The following is a 23,835-nucleotide window of genomic DNA, read 5'->3' as shown; positions in this document are numbered from 1 at the left end:
AAAGGTCATATTATGGTTTTTATCAACCTTATTCCCTGCCTTACTGTCCAGTTGATTCAGAATCTAGGCAGGAAAGAGAGTGTGTTTAGTGGACCCCCTTGAAGACACTAATCTAGCAAAGACAGATTAGCATGAAGTTTAAGTTTAACAAGTGTAAATCTCACAATCTTAACACAATTCAGTTCAGTTCAGTAGCTCAGTCGTGTCTGACTCTTTGTGACCCCATGAATCGCAGCACGTCAGGCCTCCCTGTCCATCACCAACTCCTGGAGTTCACTCAAACTCATGTCCATCGAGTTGGTGATGCCATCCAGCCATCTCATCCTCTGTCGTCCCCTTTTCCTCCTGCCCCCAATTCCTCCCAGCATCAGAGTCTTTTCCAATGAATCAACTCTTCACACGAGGTGGCCAAAGTACTGGAGTTTCAGCTTTAGCATCATTCCTTCCAAAGAACACCCAGGACTGATCTCCTTTAGAATGGACTGGTTGGATCTCCTTGCAGTCCAAGGGACTCTCAAGAGTCTTCTCCAACACCACAGTTGAAAAGCATCAATTCTTCGGGGCTCAGCTTTCTTCACAGTCCAACTCTCACATCCATACATGACCACTGGAAAAACCATAGCCTTGACTAGACGGACCTTTGTTGGCAAAGTAAAGTCTCTGCTTTTGAATATGCTATCTAGGTTGGTCATAACTGTCCTTCCAAGGAGTAAGCGTCTTTTAATTTCATGACTGCAGCCACCATCTGCAGTGATCTTGAAGCCCAAAAAATAAAGTCTGACACTGTTCCTACTGTTTCCCCATCTATTTCCCATGAAGTGATGGGACCAGATGCCATGATCTTCGTTTTCTGAATGTTGAGCTTTAAGCCAACTTTTTCATTCTCCACTTTCACTTTCAAGAGGCTCTTTAGTTCCTCTTCCCTTTCTGCCATAAGGGTGGTGTCATCTGCATATCTGAGGTTATTGATATTTCTCCCGGCAATCTTGATTGCAGCTTGTGCTTCTTCCAGCCCAGCATTTCTCATGATGTACTCTGCATATAACTTACTATTCCTAAAGAACCCAGTTCTCTCTGCAATATTAGAATTGTCTTTTTTGTTTCTTTCTGCAGTTTTTCCATATTTATTTTTCTTGATCTCAGAAATAACAACCTGATTCTTACAGGAAATTAGACATTTTATAATGAGAAAAAAAACAAGATGTTTACATATCTTTTACTTTAAAGAATGGATTGCTCAAAATGCATGGAGGGTGGATCCATTTAATACTCATAAGATATATTTGAAAATGATAACTCAGTGTGTTTGGGGTGACTTCTTTGGGAATTTTTGCATTATAAAGAAAGCCATAGGCTTCACCTGTAGCTGAAAATTTAAATTTCTGTTCCAGTTCTCTTTGTTAATCTCAGTTCTGCCCATGCTATATGGCCTGGTGATTTTTTCTTCCTTGCTTTTCTCAGTCACCAAAGATACCCTCCTCCTCTGATGCCCATAGAATTCACGACCTGGAGTTCTTGTCTAATACTTCACCTGTGCTCCCTCATTATCCATTTCCTCAAATTAATTGTGAATAGACAGCATGCCACTCTCTTTTATAGTCTCAGCACTATGGAATATGATACATATATATGTGCTGATCACATTTATTTCTTAAACATCTTTGATACTTTCATTTATGAGTATTCAATAAATGATTAAAATCTTACTTATAAAACTTGTATATACTTTAGTTGTGTAATTTAAATCCATTCATTGATTTAACTTTTGAAATAGTTCCATTAAAAAGGTCTGATAGGGATTTAAATTAGATTAGTGATTGCCTAGGGCTGAGGGACTTGAAGGAAAATGGAGAGCGACTGCTAATAGGTATGAGACTCTTGGGGGTGATGAAAATATCCTAAAAATGATTGTAGTGGTGGGTGTGTAATAGTGTGACTATATTCAAATGATTGAATTGTACATTTTACACGAGTGAGTTCCAGAATACATGAACTAGATCTCAACAAAGCTGTTCATTTTGACTTAGATAATGGTAGATTTGAAACCATGACCAATGATAACTTATAGAATATAAAAAGAAGTTTGAAATCATGAAAATCTTTATGAAAACTCATAATCTTTTTCTCCTTAATTTCCCTTTTCAATAGATGTATATGAAATGTGCTAAATCTTGCTCTATTCCTGGGAAGATTTTATTTCTAAATTCCAAACTGTTTTTATTTCCAGAAAAAGGAGTTCTTCAAAAATTGATTTCTCACTTAAGATGGACTGGCCTGGTGACATGTTTTAAAATCTGCTAAAGCTCTGGAGGCACGCTTCCAGTGGTCCTGCCCTGTGGATCTGGCTCTTGCCTCAACAGTGTTTGGTTGGAACAGATGGGGTCTTCCCTTCTTCCAGCCTCCCTCTGCCCTCCAATATCCTCTCTGGCCACAAATTCCATATCACCTTGACCATTACCTGCTTTAGGGACCAAGCAACAACGTTGTTTGTGGTTAGCTCTTTTTGCCAACCAACCATAAGCTCCCAGACTTGTCAGAATTATTCCACTGAGGTGCACTGCCTGATCAACCAGCATCTGCAGGCCTCCTGCACCTACCTCTCTCTGGGCATCTACTTTCACTGTAAATATGTGGTTCTGGAGAGTGCAGGCATTTTCTTCCTCGAGCTAATCAAGGAAAAGCCAAGCATCTGTTGAGGATGCAAAGCCAGCGTGGTGGGTGCACCTTCTTCCAGGATGAGCAGAGCTGTCCCAAGATGAATGGGGTAAAGCCCTGGATGCCATGAAAGTGAAAGAGTAGATCTCTCTATGAATGAGTCTTTCCCATTGCCATGAGTAATGTTCCCTCTGCAGATGGAAAAATAACATAGCATTAATATGTCTGTTGGGATGGAAAAGTAGAAACAAGAAAACAAAGTTTTGACAAAATACTGAATTAGAGTAAGTTCAAATCCTAGCTCAATCAGTATGTCTTGCTTCTAATCTCTAAACATAGAAGAATACTGTCTACTACAGGATCTAGTGTTCTTAGTCGCTCAGTCCTGTCCAACTCTTTGCGACCCTGTGGACTGTAGCCCACCAGACTCCTCTGTCCATGGAGATTCTGCAGGCAAGAATACTGGAATGAGTTGCCATGCCCTCCTCCAGGGGATCTTCCCAACCCAGGGATTGAACCCAGGTCTCCCATATTGCAGGCAGATTCTTTATCATATGAGCCACCAGGGAAGCCCAAGAATACTGGAGTGGGTAGCCTATCCCTTCTCCAGGGGATCTTCCCAACCCAGAAATTGAACCTGGTCTCCTGCATGGCAGGAGGATTTTTTATCAGTTGAGCTACCAGGAAAGCCCAGGATCTAATAAGGATTAGATAATTTATGTTAAAGTGTGTATCACCCTGTGGAGACCCAGTAAATTTTGATTTATACATGAATGAACAAAAGGGCATATTCTGTCAATGATATAGGTCCTCTTCCTTTTACATATGAGCTTCCCTCATAGTTCAGTTGGTAAAGAATCTGCCTGCAATGCAGGAGATCCCAGTTTGATTCCTAGGTCGGAAAGATCTACTAGAGAAGGGATAGCCTATCCACTCCAGTATTCTTGGGCTTCCCTTGTGGCTCAGTTGGTAAAAAATCTGCCTGCAATGCAGGAGATTCCAGTTTGATTCCTGTGTTGGAAAGATCCCCTGGAGAAGGGAAAGGCTACCCACTCCAGTATTCTGGCCTGGAGAATGCCATGTACTGTATAGTCCATGGGGTCGGATGCTTTATGGCAGAAATTCAAAGTAGTTTATAAATATTTTTCTGTTACCCATAACCCAGCTTAAAATTGGGACAAATGTCTGAAAATTTGTAAAATTTGTGGAAACAGTATTAGGAAGGGAAAAAATAATAAGTACAAACAGGAAATCACTCAGTGTTTTCATGTGGATAGATAGTATTACTTATGTTAGTACATACTTTTCGCTACTCAGTTAATTCAGCAATATTTATTCTCTCCTAAGTGTCTGATATTATTTGGCCACTTGAAATAAAGAGCCATCAATGAATGAGACAGACCAGGGCCACATGGAATTTACCTTTTAGGAGAGGAAGAGAGACAATAAACAAGAAAAATAAACAAATGAACTAGAGAAAGCCTGAAAGTGATGAGTGTTAATGGGTTAGCTGAAAGGATTTGGTCTAGCCTCAGGGTTCTTTTTTCTAACCCTAAGGGACAACTCTGGAGAAGGCAATGGCAACCTACTCCAGTACTCTTGCCTGGAAAATCCCATGGGCGGAGGAGCCTGGTAGGCTGCAGTCCATGGGGTTGTGAAGAGTCGGACATGACTGAGCAACTTCACTTTCACTTTTCACTTTCGTGTATTGGAGAAGGAAATAGCAACCCACTCCAGTGTTCTTGCCTGGAGAATCCCAGGGACGGGGGAGCCTGGTGGGCTGCCGTCGATGGGGTCGCACAGAGTTGGACACGACTGAAGCGACTTAGCAGCAGCAGCAGCAGCAAGGGACAACTCAGTCAGTTCAGTTTAGTCGCTCAGTCGTTTCTGACTCTTTGCAACCCCATGGGACAACTGGATGCTTGCAAACTACTGATCGTGCTACCAAATGTCAGCTGTACTGCAGTAGAAATCTGGAATAAATTTATAATCAGAGAACTATATAACATAGATCATCAATTTTTGCAAAGCACTTTACAGAATGGAAGGGGCTTCCCAGGAGATGTTAGTGGTAAAGAACTCTCCTGCCAATGCAGGTGATGTAAGAGATATGAATTTTATTCCTGGGTCGGGAAGATCTCCTGGAGGAGGACATGGCAACCCATTCCAGTATTCTTGCTTGGAAAGTCCCATGGACAGAAATCCTGGCAGGCTACAATCCACAGGGTCACAAAGAGTCGGACAGGACTAAAGTGATACACGCACTTCACAGGGTGGAAAACATATTTAGGTGTGCACACTAATAGAATAACTTGCTTCTGCTTTTTTTAAAGGCCAAGGTGCTGAACCCAGAAGTCCTCTCAACAGTACTTGTGAACAGCCACGACCACCTCCAAGCAAAACCTAAGCAGTTAGGGAAGCCTGATCAATAATATTTGTATGGTCTTGCCAGAGAAATAATTGCATTTCTGACCTTGTCTCTTCTGGATAGTTTTTATTGTTCTTCTGATTGATGAATCTTCTATTTATCTGTTTATCCTCAAACTACAGGTATGTCCAGGTGAGCCCTTTAGTCAGGTGTATTTGGATACCCAGCTGGAGGATGATGCCTTGTGAACTTAAAAGGGGAATTCACTTTTGCGGCCATGTGGTGCTGAGGCTTGAAGTGACTTGAAGTCACTAACTTCAAGTGACTATTTTTTGTGTGTGTGTTTTTGTGTAGTTCCTTTTCAGTGGTAATTGAGTTAAGAGGGGATGAAGCTATGGACTTAGTTAAAATTTAGTCCCTAAGAGGGGACAGTTCAGTACACAACACTTTATTTTATTCCCTCCTGCCTGTCATCCCTATACCATTGTGGGGTCGGAGGGGGGGATTCTTTTTGTTTTTTAATGCAAGTATCATCTTGTATTTTAGAAGACAATGCTTTCTTGAATGAATCATATGGGTTTACTTTCACTTCAGAGGAGAGTATAACCTCCTTACTTTTTATGTATTTTCCATCTGTCTCTTGCTGTTTTTTAAAATGAAATATCAATCAATTGCATAAATATTCAAAGCCTATTGAATTAAATATAAAAATTTTCAGGTGACTGATTTTATGAAACTGTATGTTTAAGTCATAAAGCAGAATTTTATAGGTGGAACTACATGAAACTGTCATTTTGTAGGTCAAAAACTAAATACTAACAGTTTTACAAAATTTGACATTAATCAGACAATCTAAGTTCTGTGTTCAATTTTGCTCCATATTTATACAGACAGTCACATTGAAATTGACCAAGAAAAACAAATTGAAATATCTGTAAGTCATATTTAAAGTAAAATAAATGGGTGTCTCCTTCTACTGCGGTTTAGAAAGTGTAACATATTCCTAGGGAAACCCAAGTGTGAAAGTCAGCAAAAAAGGTGGTTAGTGAGTCATTTTGTATATTTTATTTTCCATTTATGATTACCTCAGTTTTGTTTGTAAGGAGCTAACACTATACAATGAGTGATTCATCTATGTCACTTGGTTGATCTGAAGAAAGTATTCTTCTGTGTTTATGCATTAACAAAGTATTTGTGTTCTCTGCCTTGAGAAAACACTACTGGGTATTGAGTGTCATAGGGATTGTGACAACTGAGGTAAACTCAGTACAGTGGGTTTGAGGTAAACTTTGCTTAGGTCATTTAACTAGGGGTGTTGGTAAGTTGGGAACCGAATTTGATGATGACACTTTGAGAGTCTCTGAAGAAAGCCTGTACCTCTAGTTACTTTCTCCTTGTCTCCCCAGTACCTAATGGGCAGTCAGAGCTCACTGAGTTGAAATAAATTTTAGAGATAATTTGCAGAGCACACAAAAGACAAGGCAATTCTCATTAAAAGAGACTGATAAGCATACTGTATACTGAAGCAGTATGGAAACAGAAAACAAACAGCATTGTTTAAAATGTAAAAACTGTCTTCTCTGGCAAATTAGATAGAAATTACTCAATCTGAGTTTTATCAGGTTGTTGTATTCCAAAAGTGTAGATTGGCATTTTTGATTGTCTGAAGATTTCTGGAACTAACTAATAACTGGATTGAAATCTTGCCAAGGGCATGAAGAGTGTAAAGCTGTGAACAAAGTTGGTATTGTATCGTTCTTAGTGTTGTCACAGTGCACTAAGCAAGCACTTCTAAGTTTGGTTACAGTTGCTTTCTTGTTCTGCCTATTGTTGGCATAATATATGTGAACTTAATCTTTCTTGGCAGTTCTCTTTGCAGTTAAGTAGTCCTGGCTTTTGTTCATTTTCCCTTTTCTCTAACGCAGTTTTAACTATGTGCTGAAATGTCCTAAAATGATAATGTAAGCACTGTCTTTAATTAATTGTGCTTACAGCTAGCATCTGGAAAGCATAATAGAGCATCTGCTTTGCATACAGCCACCTAAGGATTATTAAAATCTGGTATTTTGTCTTTTTATATTGTAAGTATCATGTGTTAGCCATACTCAAATACAAATGATTTGAAAAGAAATTAAGCAAAATGGCTGTAGTTCAGCACTTTAAAAGAAACAATCAGAACTTAAGGTTAAATTTTATTTTATTTTTTTCACCTAAGGGAATTTATTCTTTTCTTGGTTTGTCTTGCATGGGGTGGAAAGCGTATAAGTGTCGGGGAGGGGAATTATAGAGTGCTAAATGAATGTGGCTAACCTGCAGAGGAAATACTATATAATCTTTTTGTAGGTACAAAATGAAGATGGAGGGAGCATTGTTATTTAGTTGGAAACAATTTGTAACTCTGGGATCTTCTTTGACCCCAGAGTTGATTTAAGAGTGTACAATTATTAATGTGCTGTATGACAATGTCTGTTTCACAAATGTATATTTCTGCCTTACATCACCTTCTCATTCTTATTTGGTACATGCCTTTAAAAAGTGAAGTTCCAGTGAATTTTAGCATTATGTAATTTTTACATTTTTATTTGGCATTGTAGTTGTCAGTGATACAAAGGATGAATATTCTTGTTTTTCTTCAAAGTCATACTACTTACTAGAAAAACATACACTCACACATCATATATATATACATATATATATATGCATATATATGAACATTTACCCTATCATTATTGTGAAAAGCCACAGGGAATTTTAATATTTCCTTGAATTGTCTTCTAGAATTATGCAAAATATAGTAGTAATACAATTTTATTAATAATGTAAGGTATTTTGTTAATGAACAAAATAGATAGTAATCAAGTGAGTACCCAAGTACATTTGGTGTGAATTTCAAGTAGCTAAAATGAAAAAGCTGAGATGTTTACTTCACACTATTAGTTCTTTCTATTTTATAGATGTAAGCTAAATCTAGACCCTGTCCAGTTACCTTGCAAATACATACATTGTTCAGAATAAACTTGTATTAAATAGCTAGAACAGATGGTATCAGAATAAACTTGTATTAAATAGCTAGAACAGATGGTATGCAAAGAATATCATCTTCCTACAAGAAGGAGATCAAATTTTTAGAGCTCCAAAGCTGTAAATGTCTGAAGAAAATAACAATTGCAATAATAATTTAAATAACAACTGATGTTTACTTAGCTCCTATAATGTGCCAGACACTCTGCTAGGTGCTTGATCGGTGTTTCATGTTACAATCCTGAGTCAAGTACACTTACTATCCTCACTTCATAGGTCAAAAAACCAAGCTCTAGTGGGATTAAGTGAATTACTTGTATCAATAGGTTGCAGTACTCCAATACTGTAATAGAAAGACATGACAGGGAGTTATTTTATTGAATTTTTCAATAAAGTAGGAGCCAAAATGCTCAGCAAGTAGGCATATTAGCATGCAGCTGAATTTTATTTCTACTAAAAGATTTAATATGTATGAAGCCTAGACTGAAAGCTAGAGTAGGTTTAAAAGAATATATGAAGACAATCTTACTTGATGTGGGATATTGGATATGCCTAACCCCTGGTTGTTTGGCAAAGTGACAAATTTTTTTTCGACATTGGCCAGCTTAGTTCACAAATCCTAGGTCTTCTATAAATTTAAAATAAGAAAGACAGTGAGAAAGAGAAGGAGAAAGAGAGAAAGTGAAAGAAAGGCAGACAGATGAAGATATGCCATTTGATCTCCCTTTTTTCAAAATGAGTATTGGATGTGATACATATTTTGGCATATTTTGTTTTAGCCACACGGAAAAGAAAGAAAGCCATTTGACTAAAATGACATTCCAGTTTTTGAAGAGAAATGTTTTAGTGAATTTAGGAGTACTTCCAACAGTCATCTTGCCCAGCTAAAGGCGTAAACTGATTTTTGATTCACAGTGAATGATTTCATGGCTTCCATCTTATTAGAAGGAAAGAAATCCTGAGACTGGAAGAGAAATGAGCCAGTCAACAAGAACCCTGACACCATGGGCTCCGTGTGCATTAATGAGCATTTGGGTTTGGTGGTATGTACAGGGACCCTCAATAACAGAGGCTTATGCAAGATAGAGGGCTTCCTAGGTGGCACCAGTAGTAAAGAACCTGTCTGCCAAAGCAGGAGACTCAAGAGATGCGGGTTTGATCCCTCAGTCATGAAGATCCCCTGGAGGAGGGCATGGCAACCCGCTCCAGTATTCTTGCATGGAGAATCCTATAGCCAGAAGAGCCTGGTGGACTACAGTTCATAGCGACTGAAGCGACTTAGCATGCATGCAAGATAGAAACTTATGTCTCTCATCTGGTAGTTTGAAGATAAGTGGTAGTAGACAGGCATGGATGCTTAGCTCCAGAACTGGATCCAGGCTCCTTCTGTCTGGTTGCTTTATCATTTATAGTACAGGTGCTGTATCCTCAGCTTCATGGTCTAAGATGATGTTCCATCATATCTACATTCCAAAAGCAGAATGGAGAAAGTAGGAGAAAGGACATATCCCATCCCTTTAAGGGCTTTATCCTAGAAACTGCACATATCACTTTCTCTTTCATTCTCTTGGCCTGAACTTAATCATGTGGCTATACTTAGATAAGAGGAAAATAGTGAAATGTAATTGCTATTCCAGGTTGGCTAAAATTAGAAACTTCTATCATAGTAGAAAAATGAGAAAACGAGTAATGGGGAACAACTAGCAGTTGCTGTCATATCATCTCTGTAAAAATTATTTCTCTCCTTTCATTTTTTGATAATCTGAGAAGTATAGGTCAATTTCCATTATTGATTTGACTTCATTTTTTTCTGGATCATTTTAATTAGCAATAGTTCCTTCTTAAAAAATCTCCAGGACACATGTAGAAATGAATTCCTAATTATGTGTTGAATTCATAAACGATTATGCACTGAACTCTTTTCTAAAAATGAGCTCAGAGTTGCTACATTATGAAATTTTCTTCCATCCTTTTTTCTTAAATATTGATTATACATCTCTTCTAAATCATTTGATCTGTTAGGTGCTGGAGGTAAAGGAATAACTAAGACAAGTTCTTTTCCCTGGAAACATGGTGTAGATAGAGAAAGAATGGGATTGAAAGCTAGAGGTGTTTGATTCCAAATCCTAAGCTCTTTTACTCCATACACCTGCTTGCAGAAGGAAGTGCATAACACAGTCTGAATGTTAGTTTCACCATCAACAACCAGAGATAATTTGTAGGGATGTTGCTAGAGTGAACTGTAAGGCATTAATAGTTTTTGAGTGCTTGACACATAATATTTTCTTTACCTCCTACTCTAGCTCTGTTTACTTGAATCCTGAAGTTATTTTTTAGACATAGGAGTTCAGTTCAGAGAGCACCATTGTTGGAATCGTTTCCTAGAAGTGTCATTGAATAATTATATTGAAGTCTAGAACAGAGTCTTAAAGAATTGGTATTAAATCTGAAGATAAGAAATATTTAAGATATAAATTTATTTGTAAAAATTTTTATTAGAGTACAGTTGATTACAATGTTGTGTTACTTTCAGGTACACAACAAAGTGAATCAGTTATGTTGTTGTTGTTCAGTTGCTCAGTTGTATCCAACTCTTTGTGATCCCATAGACTGTAGCATGCCAGGCTTCTTGTCCTTCACCGTCTCCTGGAGTTTGCTCAAACTCATGTCCATTAAGTACGTGATGCCATCCAACCATCTTGTCCTCTGTTATCCCCTTTTCCTCCCGCCTTCAATCTTTCCCAGCGTCAGGGTCTTTTCCAATGAGTCTCGTATCAGATGGCCAAAGAATTGGAGCTTCAGATTCAGCATCAGTCCTTCCAATGAATATTCAGAATTGATTTACTTTAGGATTGATTGGTTTGATCTCCTTGCAGTCCAAAGGACTTTCAAAAGTCTTCTCCAGTACCACAGTTTGAAAGTATCAATTCTTCGCCAGCCTTCTTCATGGTCCAACTCTCACATCCATACATAACTACTGGAAAAATCATATACATATATTCATTCTTTTTTTCTTTTTAGATTCTTTTCTATATAGGCCATTACAGAGTTCCTTGTGCTATACAGCAGGTTCTTATTAGTTATCTATAATAATGTCTCTTGCCCTGTTTTCACTAAACATACAAATAATCAGTACAATGAACACTTGTAAATTTTAAATTACAGAATAAATTAAAATGTTTTCGCTTGGAATTTATTGTTTTGCTCTCTCTTATAATAGTGCTTATCTCCATGTAGAAAGTTTGAATAATACTATTCTTTGGGAGATGGTTGGTAATGGAAATTATCAAATGAAATGCTATTTATTGAGCTTCGCTTATATTTCAGGCACGTTCTGGGTGCTTTTACATATGTTAACGCATCAGGTTCTTTGATGTCACCATAGAGAGTCTATACTGATTACCTTTCAAAAATTTATAAAATATACTTGATATCAAGACTGCAATATACAAGTTTTTATCTTTCCTCATATTTCATTTTGCCATAAATATCATTAGGAATTCACTATTTTATCAATTAACAGAGAATTTTAAATGCTGGCATGTTAGTCTGGTTTATATTTTTTCTAGTTTTCATGTTTCTCTCAGCTTCTAGTTCTCTAAGAGCTTGCTGCTGCTAAGTTGCTTCGGTCGTGTCCGACTCTGTGCGACCCCATAGACAGCAGCCCACCAGGCTCCCCCGTCCCTGGGATTCTCCAGGCAAGAACACTGGAGTGGGTTGCCATTTCCTTCTCCAATGCAGGAAAGTGAAAAGTGAAAGTGAAGTCGCTCAGTCATATCCTACTCTTAGCGACCCCATGGACTGCAGCCTACCAGGCGCCTCTGTCCATGGGATTTTCCAGGCAAGAGTAGTGGAGTGGGTTGCCATTGCCTTCTCCGTCTAAGAGCTTCCTAAAATGCAAGTTTGTAATTGAAACTTTTTAATAGTTGTCCATTACCTAAAAGATAGAACTGTGAGTATGATTTATAATTTCCTCTGCAATCTGTTCCTACTTCTCTGCCCATCCCAAGAAGCTCTCTTGCTCCCAAGAGCTTCTCCCTATGTCTCACCATGCATATCAGCCAAGTCTGAGTTCTTTGCAGTTCTGAGAACAAACCATGCTGTTTTACTTCTTTATTTTTTACCTACATCGATCCCTCTGTCTGGCAGCTTTTCCTCACTCCAGACAGAATTGAAAACATACAATTTGGTGGGATAAAGCTTGGTTATGCCTTCTTGGTGGAAATGCATTTGAAAATCATCATTTTTTTGCCAGTAGTTTTTCACGTATCAGAAATCTTTGTACCCTGCAAAGCAATTTTGCAAATTACTGTGCTTTTAAGCACTTTTAAAATTGTTTTTTATTTTTTCAACTTTTCCCCCCTTTGCTTTAAAAATTTGATAATCTTTTAATTGAAATATAAAACATAAAAACAAACAACGTAGCTCTTGTAATACAAAGATTGTGGGGAGAAAAATGCTCAACCAAGTAACTTCTATCTTTTTTTTTAACACCAGCACCTTTGGACACACTATTCATTCTGCTGAAATACTACCCCCTCTCCTTGCCCCCTCCCTGTGTCCACAAGTCTGTTCTGTACTATCTGCACTTCCATTCCTGCCCTGCAAATAGGTTCGTGAGTACCATTTTTCTAGACTCCATCTACATGCATTGAGGAGGGAGAATGAACTGAGAGAGTAGCACTGATGATATATACACTATGCACGCATGCTCAGTGTCTGACTTTTTGCAACCCTATGGGCTGTAGCCTGCTGGGCTCCTCTGTCCATGGAATTCTCCAGGCAAGAATACTGGAGTGGGCTGTCATTTCCTCCTCCTGGGGATCTTCCTGACCCAGGGATTGAACCCACATCTCCTGTGTCTCCTGCATTGGCAGATGGCTTCTTTACCAATAGGGCCATAAAATAGAAAGCTAGCAGGAAGCTGCTGTATAGTACAGGGGGCTCGGCTTGGTGCTCTGTGATAACCTAGAGGGGTGGGATGGCAGGGTGGGAAGGAAGCTCAAGAGAGAGGGGATACATATAACTGATTCACGATGTTGTACAAAAGGAACTAAAACAACATTGCAACACAATTATATTCCAATAAAAAAATCCCAGTACGCCCACTCCTCCCACCACTCTCTTCTCCCTATTTTCAGTTCTTCCAAGTCTCAGCTTCAAAATTGATGCTCTTAATTCCCTTGACAGCCCCAAGTTAAATTTGGTTTTGTGTGGCTCAGACGGTAAAGCGGGAGACCTGGGTTTGATCCCTGGGTCGGGAAGATCCCCTGGAGAAGGAAATGGCAATCCACTCCAGTACTATTGCCTGGAAAATCCCATGGACAGATGAGCCTGGTAGGCTACAGTCCATGGGGTCGCAAAGAGTCAGAGACGACTGAGCAAATTAATTTTCATACATTTTTTTGTAGATTGTGTTTTTCTTTATTTCATCCATCCATCACAATTTTCAGTGCTATAGGTGAAAAATGTGTACAGTGTAGTAGTTGAAAATATAAGCTCTGAAGTCAGAGTGCGTAGGTTCACATCCTAGCTCTGCTAAGGCTATATGACCTTAGGCTATCATTTAACTTTTTAATGCTTCAGTTTCTTCACAAGTAAAATGGAGCTGAGAATAGTAATGACCTCGAAAATCCCATGGACGGAGGAGCCTTGTGGGCTGCATTCCATGGGGTCGCTGAGAGTCTGACACGACTGAGCGACTTCACTTTCACTTTTCACTTTCATACATTGGAGAAGGAAATGGCAACCCACTCCAGTATTCTTGCCTGGAGAATCCCAGGGATGGGGGAGCCTGGTGGGCTGCTGTCTCTGGGGTCACACAGAGACGGACACGACTGAAGTGACTTAGCAGCAGCAGCAAGGATATTATGGGGATTGAATAAGAGAATATATTTAAGTACTTTGCACATTGCCCTGGCACATCAAACTTATCATTTTATATTTGTGTTTATCTGCATGCCTGTGTGTTAAGTTGCTTCAGTCGTGTCTGACTCTCTGTGACCCCATGGACTGTAGCCCGCCAGGCTTCTCTGTCCATGGGATTTTCCAGGCAAGCATATTGGAATAGGTTGCCATGCCCTCCTCCAGGGGATCGTTCCTACCCAGGGGTCGAACCCTGAGTCTTGCGTCTCTTGCATTAGCAGGTGGGTTCTTTACCACTAGTGACACCTGGGAAGCCCCTATGTTTATCTATTTATTTATTTTTAAAGTTTTTATTGAACATATTACAATATTGCTTCTGTTTTTTGTTGTTGTTGTTGTTTTTGTTCTTAGCCAATGAGAATTTGCTGTATGATTTAGGGAGTTCAAGCTTGGTGTTATGTGACAACCTAGAAAGGAGAGTAGAATGGAATGGGAGCTGGGAGGCAGGCTTAAGATGGACGGGACATATGTGTACCTCTGGCTGATTCATGTTGATATATGGCAGAAACTAACACAAAATTGTAAAGCAATTATCCTCCAAAAAAAATAAATTAATAAAATAAAAAATGTTTTTTTTTTTTTTCTCTTGGCCATGAGGCTCCCAGACCAGGGATTGAACCCACATCCTCTTCCCTGGAAGCTCAGCTGGTAAAGAATCTGCCTGCATTGCAGGAGAACCCGATTCGACTCTTGAGTCAGGAAGATCCACTAGAGAAAGGATAGGCTACTCACTCCAGTATTCTTGGACTTCTCTGGTGGCTCAGCTGATAAAGAATCCATCTGCAATGCAGGACACCTGGGTTTGATCCCTGGGTTGGGAAGATCCCCTGGAGAAGAGAATCCCCTGGAGAATACAGCTGCCCACTCCAGTATTTTGGCCTGGAGAATTCCATAGATTGTATAGTCCATGGGGTCGCAAAGAGTTGGACACGACTGAGCAACTTTCACTTTCACTTGCCCCTTCCCTGGAAGGTGAGTCTAACAACTGGACACCAGGGAAGTCCCTATATTTATGTTTGCTTATGAAATCTTTTATTATATTATAAGCATTATGTGGTTTGTGACCATGCCTGTTTGTGAACTGCTGCACCCATCATGAGTTAGACATGCCAAAATCATCTATTGAATGAACAAATGAATTAATAATATAGCAGTTTGAAAGTTTAATATACTTGACTACATAAACATTTTTATTATTTTAATTAGGCCTCAAAATTATTGAAAAGGAGTAGGTCAAGGCTGCATATCACCCTGCTTATTTAACTTATATACAGAGTACATTATGAGAAACTCTGGGCTGGATGAAGCACAAACTGGAATAAAGATCGCCGAGAGAAATATCAATAACCTCAGATACACAGATGACACCACCCTTACGGCAGAAAGGGAAGAGGAACTAAAAAGCCTCTTGATGAAGGTGAAAGAGGAGAATGAAAAAGTTGGCTTGAAACTCAACATTCAGAAAACGTTCCATGGCATCTGGTCCCATCACTTCATGGCAAATAGATGGGGAAACAGTGGAAACAGTGACAGACTTTATTTTTGGGGGGCTCCAAAATCACTGCAGATGGTGACTGCATCCATGAAATTAAAAGACACTTGCTCCTTGAAAGAAAAGGCATAACCAACCTAGACAGCATATTAAAAAGCAGAGACATTACTTTGACAACAAAGGTCAGTCTAGTCAAAGCTATGGTTTTTCCAGTAGTCATGTATGGATGTGAGAGTTGGACTGTGAAGAAAGCTGAGTGCCGAAGAATTGATGCTTTTGAACTGTGGTGTTGGAGGACTCTTGCAAGTCCCTTGGACTGCAAGGAGATCCAACCAGTCCATCCTAAAGGAAACTAGTCCTGAATATTCATTAGGACTGATGCTGAAGCTGAAACTTCAATACTTTGGCCACCTGATAGAAAGAGCTGACTCATTTGAAAAGATCCTAATGCTAGGAAAGATTGAGGGCAGCAGGAGAAGGGGAGGACAGAGGATGAGATGGTTGGATGGCATCACCGACTCAATGGACATGAGTTTGAGTAAGCTCCAGGAGTTGGTGATGGACAGGGAGGCCTGGCATGCTGCAGTCCATGGGGTCGCAAAGAGTCAGACAAGACACAGTGACTGAACTGAACTGAACTGAATTGATTGTCTTATGTAATGCTTAAAAAATATCATGAAACTTTGAAAATAAATTTACCTGGAAATCATGCATTAACTAAAAATGGTAAAAATGTGAATAGTTATCTTTCTAATGTAATTACAAAATAACTATTTTTGTTGAATTTTAATCCTTATTTTTCTTTACGTGTTTTAGTTTAGGGGTTAAGACCAAAAATATTATTTTCATTCAACTGTTCCTTTATAATACATATCTTAATACTGTCCTATAGAACATTTGGAATTTTGTTTTCTGGTTTTGGCCAAAGGGTACTTTGAAAAGAATCCTAATTCCCTGAAATGGTGGCTTGAACTCCAATATTGAATTTGTCCCAAAATGATATATATATTTTACCAATGTTAAGTTAATGGACTTTATTTTGACACAGTCGTGTTGTGGCAATTATGCCAGGTTTTTTTTTTTTTCCCCATTACAAAAATGCATATACATTTTCTTACTTTAGAGAGCAAAAGGTGAGTAATTCTAAAGTGAAAAAAAAATTTTTTTTTAATTCTCATGTAAAGGAAAAGTAAAGGTAGCATCTTACTCAACCTTCTCTCTTTTTCTGTTTGATCCAAATGGAAACATGAAATCCTGGGTTATTATGCAGAACCATATGCCACTTGTTAATGGATGCTCAGTTTACATTTTACTCTATTGTTCTTCTAAGTAGTTATTTTCACATTAAGTTAAGCTTAATTTTTCTGTATGATATATATCACTTTTAAAAATAAACTGCACAAAATTGAAGGAGTATCACTTTGACAACTTACATTACATCACAAACTGAATTTTATGCCAAATCTGATGCATACAAGCTGAAACTATGCTCAGCCAGTGTTTGGTCTAGTTTGAATTTAATACTCAACTGGCCTAAATCTGACAGACTTAATTTTATTAATTCAAGAAAGTTTAATCTGTTCTGTAATATGTGCCAAAAAAGACTGGTTCATTGAGAAGACTGAAGGGAAGATGGCTGAGTAAACCTTTATTAAATATTGAAATGAAGGGCCACAGTGACAGGAAGTGATATATTCAATTACAGATTTTGAACTGATAAGGGCATCTAGTAAGAACATTTTTATACTCTTTACAAGTTGCTATTGTTTAAATAGCAGGACATAATTATAAGAAAGTGTGCTATGCTCATTTGTATTTAACAGTGTGAAAAAAAACCCATGGATTGGTTTCAATTATCTGAATATCTTACACATGGCAGTGCTCAAATTAATTACATGATGGCTAAACAATGAAATTGGTTTGCATTTTCTGGATCTTGCCTTGCCCTGCCTTCAGATATATGTTGTCTTAGTCAGCTCAGGCTACCACAACACACTAGCATAGAGTGGCTGGTTAAACAAAAGAAATTGATCTTTTCACGGTTTTGGAGGCTGAAAGGCCAAAATCAAGGTGATGGTAGGACTGATTTCCTTTGAGGCTTCTCTTCTTGACTTGCAGGTCAAGAGCCCTCTTGCTCTCTCTTCACATGGTTGTCCTTTTGTGCTCAAAATATGTCTCTGTGTGTCCAAATTTCTTCTTCTTATAAGAAGACTGGATTAGGGCCCACTCTAATGATCCTCATTTTAACTTAAAGATCGTTTTGAAGGCCTTATCTTTAGATACAGTCACAGTCTGAGGTACTGGGGTTAGACCTTTAAACTATGAACACAATTTAGCTGATAACACCAGAGATACACTTTCCCAATACTGACATTTTGAATCTCTAGTGATAAAAGCTGGGCTTCCCAGGTGGCACTACTGGTAAAGAATCCCCTGCTAATGCAGGAGACATAAGAGACACAGGTTCGATCCTGGGTTGGGAAGATCCCCTGAAGGAGGGCATGGCAACCCACTCCAGTATTCTTGCCTGGGGAGTCCCATGGACAGAGGAGCCTGGTGGGCTATAGTCCATAGTGTGGCAAAAAGCCCGAGACAACTGAAGTGACTTAGCATGCACACACACAATTATAAAAGCTACAGTATAAAATAGCTATTTCAGTTATAATCACCAGCATTACCCCAAGCAGCATAAGCTCTAAGAGCACTATTTTACCTTCCAATAGCTGCTTTTTCTGCATTTTATGTTTGAAGTTACATTAAAGATACTGTAAGTAGGCCAGGGTAATAAATGGAGTTAAGGTAAATAAAGCCAAGTGTCTTCATAAAACCTTTTAATGAATTCCCTTTTCTTTTACCCCAGAGAGCCGGTAAGGGTTCAAGGGGTGGAGGGCATGTTTGTTTGTAACCCCAGTTACAATTCTAATACAGTCCCAGACTCAGACTAGGTGATTAATGAATATTTACTTATTAAATATATACTAATGATTTGTTTAGTAATATCTGATTATAAACCATAAAATAAGGATAGAATTTTCTTCAAAGTGACAAACAGGCTGTTAAATTAATAAATATGACCTATTGGAAAAAGTTTTTTTTTAAGCTTGTTTGCATTTTCATGTTTAAATGATATCACCTGATGTGAGGTTTGAATCTACAGAAACTGAAAAGTAATAGTTTTGGGTACATTTATTTCAGTCCTTTAAATTATTCCTCTAACATTCTTCTCACTGATGACTTGGACAATGTTGTGCTTTTTCTGAGTGGAAAATCTCCAGCTCATTGTAGGGCTACAGATGAAAATTGGGTGGTCATTTGGGCAACTGCATGGAATTCTGTGATGATACAGTTATCTTGTGACAAGAAAGTGATGAAACAGCAGAGAGACTCATCAGGTGATGAAATAATACATGCTCAGATAAAATAGGAGTCTTAGCCATTTTACAAACACTGCAGTTCAGCAGAAGCATCTTGGGTACCATCTTTAGGAAGATATATAAAAATGTAAATATGGCTAAGAAAGCTAAATTTTAGTTTCTATTCACTGTAGAAATGATAGGGTGGACAGAATGGAGTTAAGAAAAATGAAACACAAGAACAAGAGGTTATCATGAGTTTCAGCATGCCTGAAAAGGGTTGGTTCTCCTGCAAGTATTTCTTTATCATGGAGATGGAGCATAAAGCTAGAGTAATGTCTGTACTAGTTTTCTAGGGCTGTCATAACAAAGCACTACAAACTGAGTGACTTTAGCAACAGAAACTTATTTCTCACACTTCTGGAGACTGAAAGCTCAAGACCCAGATCTTGGCAGGTTTCGTTTCTCCCTAGGCCCCTTTTCTTACTTAGCTTGCGGGGGGCTCTCTTCTCCCTGTGTCCTCCCGTGGTCTTCCTCTGTGCAGACTCATCCTTGATATCTCGCTGTGTGTCCAAAGTTGTGTGTCTTCTTAGAAGGACACCATTAAGTTAAATTAGGACCCACCCTAATGGCCTTATTTAGATCTGTTTGATTTCCTGCTTACAAATAACTCCTTTTTATAAATTGATTTTACATGTACATTTTCTTATTGGGAAAAACTGGGCTGTTCAAATTTCCTTAAAGTCACATTCCTTAGCATTCAATTTCTCACTGATACTAGGTTATTCCACAGATACTTTCAAGTCAACATGTCCTTGAGTTGAGTTGTTAGTGACTCCCCAGACTTGTACCTCCTCCTGTGTTTTCTATCTTTGTTATTGATGTCACCATCCATCTATTCACTCAAGCCTGGAACTTATCCTGTTGATTCTTTAATCTTCATCACCTCCTTTCCCATCATAGACTTGGTTGATTCTGCTTTCCGAATCTCTTTCTCCTGCCCATTATAATTGCATTGCTCTGGTCAGGCTTTAATTTTATTTTGTTTCTACTGCTAAAATAACTCACTTTGTTTCCAAACCATCTATCCTTTGTCAAAAACTTCCTCCTAAAATGTAAGTTTGGCTATTTCATTCTTTTCTTTAACTTTTTCAGTTGCTAAAATTCAGCCATATTAAGAAGGTTCACAGGACCTCTCTGTCTACCCCTTAAAACTCCTCTCTCTTCCTACCTGCAAAAATGTTTACTCCAGCCAGAACATGTTCCCTGAATACATATCACTCATGTTTCCTTCTTTTTAGCTCTGGATGTGCTTTTAGCTCTTTCTAGAATGACCTTCTCTCCCTCCCAAATCTTGCTGGTAAACTCCTATCCATCTGATTTATTCAGATGTTATTTTCCCAGGCACGTGATGCTTTTTCCTGCCTCCCCTAGAGACTGAAACCACCTCTGTTCTACCATTTACAAGGCTGTTGCAATTATTTACTTTTTTGTCTCTCTCTCTTATCCCCCCTGGAATCCCTCAGGGAAGAAATAGTTTCTTAGTAATCTGTTAATCTTTATCTCTCTAGGGAATTTAATGAGATTATGAATATTATCTCTGGAATCTGACTGCTTTGGTTTATTTTACTCCAATATTTAATCTTGAGATGTTAGTTCACCTTTTTAAACTTGTCACAAAGTAAATAATAAGTACTAGTTATCTCATTATTTGTACTAATTTTTTTGTTGACTAAAGATGGAATGAATACACTTTTAAGAGAAAGAAATGTATTATACTTTTATTCTGAATGATGTAAATAGATCATCACCAAAAGGTAGCAAAATAGAAAACATTTCAGTTGTTTTTCTTGAAAATTATAGAAAGTTAGGACGGGTGTCTGAGGTTATGTCATTAGGACTATGGATGCTTCATATTTACCTTCTGTCATCTTACTTTGGCACTAATGTTCCCTTAACTCTCTTTTTAATGGAACCATATTAACATACTGTTTAGGGAAAATAAGCAAAACTTAAGCTCTGCTGCATGCTCAAACATGATTTAGTGAGGATAAAAATGCATACTCTTAGGGAAAAGCCTAATAACACTATCATTTAAGTGCCTCCTGTTAATATTTTATAATTTACTCTTGGAATTCTTTCCAAATATAATTATTCCATCATCATAAACATATCAATTAAGAAGATACATAGTCTTTGCTATCAGTTTTTTTGGCATCAGATATTTTAATATTTATTTTAAAGAAAATATTCAGTGTATTTCATCATCTCTTTTTCTTCAGAAATATATTTTTAAAGTCTGTGGATCTTTATTAATTTCTTTATGTTGGAAATACTACTCTTTTATTTTCATAAGCAAAATATGAAGCTAATAATTAAAACATCATGGAAATGGGTCCTAATAGGCATTTGATACATATTTATCAGAAGATATCATGTATTATTTGCCTTTGAAATGTTGATGTCATAATCTATAAATCACACAAACAAGAATAGTTTCAGATTGTTTTTGATGAACAGGAATTTCAAATTACCAAAGGAAATCAACTGAATTCTTGTATTGGTAGTTGAATTTAGATCTCAGAATATTGTTCATTTCTGAACTTTGGGTTCATGTTACAGATCATAAATCAAATTTTCTCTAATCCTTTTAAGTGTCAAACAATTTTATAAAAATAAGCCAAATACTTCCCTCTTTTACATAATGAGATGTGACTTCAGATAAACACCAACGAACATAGATAAGAAGGAATGTTTCATTAAAGGAAATACAAGGGGTTGAACATATAATATTTTCATAAATTTATTTATACTCAGAAAGCATAATACAGCCAATGAGAAAGATATAAAACTCTTCATGAGTAATAACAAACACATTGCAACAACAAAAAAAGAAATCCAAGGCATGCCCTTTTCCTACTAGAATAAAATACAGCATTAAAAATAGGAAAAGAAAAATAATCGTTATATACACAAATGTGATTTTTTAAAAGTGAAAAACAGCAACAGAATCTTTGTTTACATATGTAGTTCTCACGCATTTTTGTATGAAAAGAAACATCATTGACACACGGATGAGAAAACTGAACTAATTTTATTTTAAAATTTAAAATTATATACCTTAAATAACTTATCCATGCCATGATTTTAGATTACAATCTAGGGTATAACATTATATTAAATTATATACCTAGGCTCGCCTTCAGATAATCTTCATGTTGATTTGCAAATGCAAAATCCTAGATACACACACACGTCTAACTGTGCTCTCAGATTTGGCATTTTTTTTTATAGTTGGATTAACATATTTTGGAAAGAAGATAGTAACTTCAAACAGTTATCAAAATTGCATTACATGCTTCACTGTAAGAAATTGAGATGTTAAAAATGCTTACGCTTTTGATTTTATCTCATTAAAATAATGTAGCATTAAGAAAGATACAAACAGACCGAGAAAAGCCTTAGGACTTTTTTCCCCTCCAATCTAAGAATAGAAAGGAGACAGGCCAGTGATGGAACACACTATGTAATGAGGCAAAATCCTTGCCAATATGTCCCAACCCAAGGTCTTTGAGAGGGTAAGGATGCATTTGGACTACAGAAATCAGTGTGCCTAATTTATTTAGACTTGTACAAAGCTTTTGACAAGGTTCTACGCAAAAGGTTAATAAAAACAGAACAAAATCAAGTTGTCATTGGATTTAAGGAAATATTTGCTTTAAATGTAGAACTGGATTAAAGATACAAATAAAAGTTAGAGATAATGGGGAAATGCCTGGATGTAAACGTGTGCCTCAAATGTCTCTTAAAGGGTATAACTGATTTGCAACATTTTGAAAATTAACTTATTAAATTAAGAGTAGAACCTGGAATTCCAGGCAAATGGAAGTAAACTGGAGGGAATTTACTAAAACAAAGCAAACAAAAACAAAATACTGTGAAAGGGAACATCACAAATAGAGCTGTACTTTAATTTTGACCCATATTCTAAGTACTTATAGCTTATTATTTGGCCTAACAGAAGTCTCTCGTCACCAATCTCTCACTCTGTCACCAGCTACAGAATTATTTTCAGAGTCGTCATGGGGACAATTTAGAAGCACGTGGGTCATTTTACATGAATTTTCCATTTACATTTCTATTGCCCACCTGAAGGTGAGCTTTTAGAGGAAAGGGATAGTGTGTGATTGGCTTTACATCTTCAATACCTTGAACAGTATGCATAACATAATATGAGCACTCATACACAACAAAAGTTCATCAAATGGATTAAAGGGGAACTAAATCTATTCTGTATCTTAACACACAATGCATGATATAGCAAGCAATCTTTCTTTCTGATGAAAAGTGCTTTTATTAACAGCTCAATTTACTTTCAATTTATTTTTTTTTTAAATTATATTTCAGGAGTAGCCTCTCTTCCATTGATTTCAATAGTTTTTGGAGGTCTAGCCTTTGACAGAGTCCTATTGTGATGAGTTTTGAAGGGGACAGCATGAGAAAGATTCCTCTCCTGTTTATTATATCTGGCAACTGGCCAGAGGTAGGAAGGAAGGCAAATGTGAAGGCAAAAGAGAGGAGCCCTGTGGCCTTCCCTTCTCTGTGGTTCACTGCCACAGGGAAGAGGATGGAATGAAACAGGAAGGTGTCATGAGACCTGTGAGGGCTCAGTTTGAGTCTTTCAGCCGGTCACAAACTTAACATGAATAATAACCTAAAATTAAACTTGAAAATGACAAATACCAATTACAGAACATGATATGAAATGAATACCTTTGTCTGTTTTAAAATATTTGTTGACTGTAAATTCTTTGATGGAAGAAATTTTTTTGCCTTACTAGGCATTTTGTCTGTGGGTCTTAGCACTGTGCTCAGCACATTAGCTGGTACTATATATTCACTGAATGACTGAACAAATAAATAAGCAAAACTCCTTAAAACTGAGCAAAAAAAAAAAAATAGTACGTAGACAATTCCTATTACGGGAACAAAGTGAACTGCCTAAAATTTTTTAAAGGAAC

At 37.5% G+C, this 23,835-nt stretch overlaps 1 long non-coding RNA gene across 1 annotated transcript; it reads left to right on the top strand.

The window, feature by feature from the left end:
* Positions 1–6,894: 6,894 nt before the first annotated feature.
* LOC147359207 (uncharacterized) lies at positions 6,895–15,311 on the top strand. Its single transcript, XR_015140631.1, has 2 exons — positions 6,895–7,104; positions 14,567–15,311. It is a non-coding gene; the product is annotated as an uncharacterized LOC147359207 (long non-coding RNA).
* Positions 15,312–23,835: the final 8,524 nt, after the last annotated feature.

This window comes from Bos grunniens, chromosome 14 (assembly GCF_055505025.1).
Source record: "Bos grunniens cultivar Pamir isolate PY7600 chromosome 14, Bosgru_T2T1.0, whole genome shotgun sequence".
NCBI lineage: Eukaryota > Metazoa > Chordata > Mammalia > Artiodactyla > Bovidae > Bos > Bos grunniens.
The sequence above is the reverse complement of the archived record's forward strand: the minus strand, read 5'-3'. Positions and strand labels throughout refer to the sequence as shown.